Source organism: Triticum dicoccoides, chromosome 5A, assembly GCF_002162155.2.
Source record: "Triticum dicoccoides isolate Atlit2015 ecotype Zavitan chromosome 5A, WEW_v2.0, whole genome shotgun sequence".
NCBI lineage: Eukaryota > Viridiplantae > Streptophyta > Magnoliopsida > Poales > Poaceae > Triticum > Triticum dicoccoides.
The window spans coordinates 436,406,149-436,412,619 of NC_041388.1; the positions used below are offsets into that span (position 1 = coordinate 436,406,149).

At 57.0% G+C, this 6,471-nt stretch overlaps 1 pseudogene; it reads left to right on the forward strand.

Annotated features, from left to right (window-relative positions):
* Positions 1 to 5,294: 5,294 nt before the first annotated feature.
* Positions 5,295 to 5,433, forward strand: LOC119304613 (annotated as a pseudogene).
* Positions 5,434 to 6,471: the final 1,038 nt, after the last annotated feature.

The following is a 6,471-nucleotide window of genomic DNA, read 5'->3' on the forward strand; positions in this document are numbered from 1 at the left end:
CGGGGCGGGGCGGGGCGGCGGGCTCGGGGCCGGCGGTGGCGTGCTCAGGGCGGGCGGCGGAGGTGGTGGGCGGCGGCGTGGGTGTGGGTTGGGAAGGAAGGGGGAGATGGATGGCGAATGGGTGGTGGGGGCGAACTGCAAGGGGATAAGGTCGGCCCTATGCCGACGGCCTGGCCGTCGGCATAGCTCCGCCCCTTTGCCACGTCATCGATCCGTGGACATGTGCGCTGCTATGCCGACGGCTTCATTTTTTTTATTTTTTGTTACGGCATTTTTTTATTTTTTATTTTTTTGTTACGGCATGTGCTGCACCCCCCGACACCATTCCGACCCAAACCACCCAAAGATACCCTCCGTGTCGGCCCGACGTGGCCGTTTCCCCCCTCTGGGACACGGCGGCAGCCACGCCCGTGAGGTCTATCACGGCAGGACGGGGGCCGTGGGGGAGTAGTAATGCCACCGGAGCGTCGCACCGGGCCCTCATACATGCGGGGTGGTGTGGTGGCATGTCCGAAGAGGCGGCACGCGTCTCCGAGGTGTGCCCCCCCTCACGGACGGCGCCGCCGCCGGCATCTGGAGGGGGGAAACGGACGCGTCGGGTCTACACGGAGGAGATCTTGCTATGGGTCTGGTCCGGATGTTGCTCCAGAGTGTTTCTATGGGCTGACCTAACACAACCGGGTGGGGAGGTCCAGTGGTCAAAGCCCGTCCATGCAAAGTCAAAGGGCTAGATCGCGTGGTCAAACGCTAAGGTTTGGCGGGACGGGGGCACTTGGGGGGTAGCAATGCCACCGGAGCGTCGCACCGGGCCCTCATACATACAGGGTGGTGCGGTGGCATGTCCGAAGAGGCGGGACGCGTCTCCGGGGCGTGCCCCCCCCCCCCTCACGGACGGCGATGACACGGTAGTAGACGTTTTGCGGTAACGATGCGGCGTCAATATTACTAAATACTCGGAGCGCGATAAAATCAAGAGTTTTTTTGCACGACGTGGGCACATGTGCTATAGGAACGATGGTATTTTTTCATAATTTTTGGTGATGGAGAAGTATCCGAAAAATTCCCTCTACGCGTATTGCCCTTCGCGCGTCTACGGCTGTGGCCGGCGGCCTCCGGGGGCTAGCATGCCGTCAAATCTTGCGTAGGCGGTCTCTCACAAGTCTGGAAGTGTTGTGGCGGTTGCAAACGCCCGTCACGCGTGTCCAGGGTGTGCCCCCCCTCATGGACGGCGCCGCCGCCGGCACCTGGAGGGGGGAAACGGACGCGTCGGGTCTACACGGAGGGGATCTTGCTGTGGGTCTGGCCCGGATGTTGCTCCAAAGTGTTCCTATGGGCTGACCTAACACAACCGGGTGGGGAGGTCCACTAGTCAAAGCCCGTCCGTGCAAAGTCAAAGGGCTAGATCCCGTGGTCAAACACTACAGGGTTAGGCGGGACGGGGACACTGGAGGGGTAGCAATGCCACCGGAGCATCACACCGGGCCCTCATACATGCGGGGTGGTGTGGTGGCATGTCCGAAGAGGCGGCACGCCCCTCCATGTAGAGCCCACGCGTCTGTTTCCCCCCTCCAGGTGCCGGCGGCAGCGCCATCCGTGAGGGGGGACACACCCCGGACACGCGTGCCGGGCATTTGCAACCGCCACAACACTTCCAGACATGTGAGAGGCCGCCTACGCAAGATTTGGCAGCATGCTAGCCCGCGGAGGCCGCCGGCCACAGCCGTAGACGCGCGAAGGGCAATCCGCGTAGAGGGAATTTTTCGGATACTTCTCCATCACCAAAAATTATGAAAAAATACCATCGTTCCTATAGCACATGTGCCCACGTCGTGCAAAAAACTCTTGATTTTATCGCGCTCCGAGTATTTAGTAATATTGACGCCGCATCGTTACCGCAGAACGTCTACTACCGTGTCATCGCCGTCCGTGAGGGGGGGCACGCACCGGAGACGCGTCCCGCCTCTTCGAACATGCCACCACACCACCCCACATGTATGAGGGCCCGGTGCGACGCTCCGGCGGCATTGCTACCCCTAGTGCCCCCGTCCCGCCTAACCCTGTAGTGTTTGACCACGGGATCTAGCCCTTTGACTTTGCACGGACGGGCTTTGACCAGTGGACCTCCCCACCCGGTTGTGTTAGGTCAGCCCATAGGAACACTTTGGAGCAACATCCGGGCCAGACCCACAGCAAGATCCCCTCCGTGTAGACCCCACGCGTCCGTTTCCCCCCTCCAGGTGCCGGCAGCAGCGCCGTCCGTGAGGGGGGCACACCCCGGACACGCGTGTCGGGCGTTCGCAACCGCCACAACACTTCCAGACTTTTGAGAGACCGCCTACGCAAGATCTGGCGGCATGCTAGCCCCCGGAGGCCGCCGGCCACAGCCGTAGACGCGCGAAGGGCAATCCGCGTAGAGGGAATTTTTCGGATACTTCTCCATCACCAAAAATTATGAAAAAATACCATTGTTCCTATAGCACATGTGCCCACGTCGTACAAAAAAAATCTTGATTTTATCGCGCTCCGAGTATTTAGTAATATTGACGCCGCATCGTTATCACAGAACGTCTACTACCGTGTCATCGCCGTCCGTGAGGGGGGACCACGCACCGGAGACGCGTCCCGCCTCTTCGGACATGCCACCACACCACCCCGCATGTATGAGGGGCCGGTGCGACGCTTCGGTGGCATTGCTACCCCCAGTGCCCCCGTCCCGCCTAACCCTGTAGCGTTTGACCACGAGATCTAGCCCTTTGACTTTGCACGGACGGGCTTTGACCAGTGGACCTTCCCACCCGGTTGTGTTAGGTCAGCCCATAAGAACACTTTGGAGCAACATCCGGGCCAGACCCACAGCAAGATCCCCTCTGTGTAGACCCCACGCGTCCGTTTCCCCCCTCCAGGTGCGGGCGGCAGCGCCGTCCGTGAGGGGGGGCACACCCCGGACACGCGTGCCGGGCGTTTGCAACCGCCACAACACTTCTAGACTTGTGAGAGGCCGCCTATGCAAGATTTGGCGGCATGCTAGCCCCCGGAGGCCGCCGGCCACAGCCGTAGACGCGCGAAGGGCAATCTGCGTAGAGGGAATTTTTCGGATACTTCTCCATCACTAAAAATTATGAAAAAATACCATCGTTCCTATAGCACATGTGCCCACGTCGTGCAAAAAAACTCTTGATTTTATCGCGCTCCGAGCATTTAGTAATATTGACGCCGCATCGTTACCGCAGAATGTCTACTACCGTGTCATCGCCGTCCGTGAGGGGGGGGGGCACGCACCGGAGACGCGTCCCGCCTCTTCGGACATGCCACCACACCACCCCGCATGTATGAGGGCCCGGTGCGACGCTCCGGTGGCATTGCTACCCCCAGTGCCCCCGTCCCGCCTAACCTTGTAGCGTTTGACCACGGGATCTAGCCCTTTGACTTTGCACGGACGGGCTTTGACCAGTGGACCTCCCCACCCGGTTGTGTTAGGTCAGCCCATAGGAACACTTTGGAGCAACATCCGGGCCAGACCCACAGCAAGATCCCCTTCGTGTAGACCCCACGCGTCCGTTTCCCCCCTCCATGTGCCGGCGGCAGTGCCGTCCGTGAGGGGGGGCACACCCCGGAGCCCCAAGACGGGCGTCTACGCATGCATGAACATTTTGACATGTGCATCTGGACCCGTGCGATGTTTCGGTGACAAAGCTACACCCCGAATCCCCCCACCAACCAGAATTCCTTCCGTGTCGACCGTTTCCCCCCTCCGTGACACGGCGATAGCGACGTTCGTAACGGGGGGCAATCGATATACCATCGGGTATGTTTATTTTAGATAAGGGATAATTATCTTATGCAAAAGCAAAAACTAAAATAAAGTAAAAATAACAAAACAAAGTAAAAATAAAAAAATAAAGTAAAATACACGGATCGATGACGGAGGTTGTCCCACGGATCAATGACGTGGCGTGGCACACGGATCGATGACATGGCGAAGGGGCCTATGCCGACGACTGTGCCGTAGGCATACCTCTGCCACAGATAACCAAAGTAAAAATAAAAAATTAAGTAAAGTAAACATATGCCGACGGCAAGGCCGTCGGCATATCTGTGCACACACGGATCAATGACGTGGCGTGGCACACGGATCGTGGACGTGGCAGAGGGGCCTATGCCGACGGCTATGCCGTAGGCATACCTCTGCCACAGGTATGCCGACGCCCGTCATTACCGCTCGTTGGCGTAGGATCAACGCCGTCAAATGGTCAGCGCTGACCGGGCAGGTGGGCCCGGGCTATGCCGACGGCCTGTCCTATGCCGACGGGCCCCGTAGGCGTATCTCGGGCGGTCCCGACGGCCTCGTCTATGCCGACGGCCCCGTCGGCATAGATGGATGTATGTCGACGGCTATTCTACGCCTACGGCCTATCCTTGGCCGTCGGCATAGGTCCATAGATGCCGACGGGGGCCGCCGGCATAGATTTGGCCGTCGGCAACCCAGTTTTTCTGGTAGTGGTTGGCAGGTTTGGGATCTAGTTTGATGCAGATTGTACGTGGTGGATGTTAGACGATAGACTTGTAGTAGTGTCAACTTGTATCAATATTGTGTACGTATGATCCGTTGTAAACATGACATGTGGTTAGACTAGATTGATATCTATCTCCTTATCTTGTGTATAACTTGGAGTAGAGGTCAAGGCTAATAACCACCGGGCGAACCTTGTAATCTTGTGCTATATAACACGTACGCGTCCCTGCCAGAGTGCATACGCTTCCACCAATTCTTTCATGGTAATCAGAGCCTGCCTCACTCACATCCATGGCGACATCTTCAAGCTCCACTTCCTTCCCCTCGTCACCATTTGCACACAGCGTCACCGAGAAGCTCATGAGAGGAACGAGGCACTATGGCGCGCAACCGTGCTCTCGGCGATCAGGGGGGCGCAAATGCAGGGCTACCTCAACATCGACCAGGTAGTGCCCCCTCTGAATGTTGAAGTCACCTCCGACGATGGCAAGACCAAGTCGAAGGCAGCCAACCTGGAGTTCTCCGCGTGGTACGCGAAGGATCAGCAGGTGTTCTCCTACCTGCTGTCCTCCCTGCCGCGCGAGATGGCCATCCAAGTGGCAACCTGCCACACCGCCGCCGAGCTCTAGAACACGGTGCAGGGGATGCTGGCCTCGCACACCCGCGCCCTCACCGTCAATGTCAGAGTTGCACTGGCGAATCTTCAGAAGGGCACTCCAACATCACTGAATATGTTGGTAAGATTAGATCTTTATGTGATGAACTTGTTGCTTCAGGAAAGAAAGTAGATGAGGAGGATGTTGTGTCTCATATCCTTGCTGGACTCGATGAGGAGTTCGACCCCATGGTTTCTGCCATGTGCTCTCGGGTCGAGCCGGTGACCGTCCCCGAGCTGTACTCGCAGCTTTTGAGCTTCGAGACACGTATGAATCTGCGCGGCGGGTCCTCCCAGTCCTCTGCAAACGCGGCCTCCCGCAGACGCTCCAACAAGCATAACAACAACAACGATGGTGGCGGTGGTGACCGCGGCCGCAACTTCCCCAGGCAAGGCGGTGGCGGCGGCGGCGGTGGTGACCACGGCCGCGGCAACTTCAACAAGCAGCCGAACCACGGCAACATGGGGGGAAACAACGGTGGTGGCGGCGGGAACTACAACAACAATCCCGCTGCCAAGGTTGCTTGTCAGATCTGCGGCAAGCTCGGGCATCCAGCATGGAAGTGCTGGAAGCGCTATGACTCCTCCTATCAAGGAGGGGAAGAGCGCTCGGTGAACGTGGTGGCGGCTCCCCAGTACGGCATGGACACGAACTGGTATATGGACAGCGGAGCCACTTACCATATCACCAGCGACTTGGAAAAGCTGACCGTCCGGGAGAGGTACAGCGGCGGCGAACAAATCCACACCGCAAATGGATCAGGTATGACTATCGATCACATTGGTCATACAACTATTTCAACCCCTGATCATGATCTTCTTTTGAATGATGTCCTTCATGTTCCGGAGGCCACAAAAAATCTGATTTCTGCAAGTAAACTTGCCATTGATAATGATACCTTTGTTGAAATTCACCCTCATTTTTTCCTTGTAAAGGATCTGGAAACGAGGAGGGTCCTTCTTCGAGGCAGGGGTAGAGGAGGTCTCTATCCTGTCAAACACACCGGAGGAAACGTCAGGAAGCAAGTGCTAAGTGTCACTAGACCATCTTTGGACTGGTGGCACCGACGTTTTGGTCACCCATCTTCCATTGTTGTTAGGAAGATTCTTAGTGAAAATAAACTCCCGTGTGATAGTAATAATGAGAATAATCTTGTTTGTGACGCATGCCAAAAAGGCAAAAGTCACCAGTTGCCTTATCCACAATCTTTTAGTGAATCAAAGTTTCCTTTGGAACTCATTTTCTCTGATGTATGGGGTCCTGCCATTGAAATCGTAGGAAGAAAAAAAATACTATGTGAGT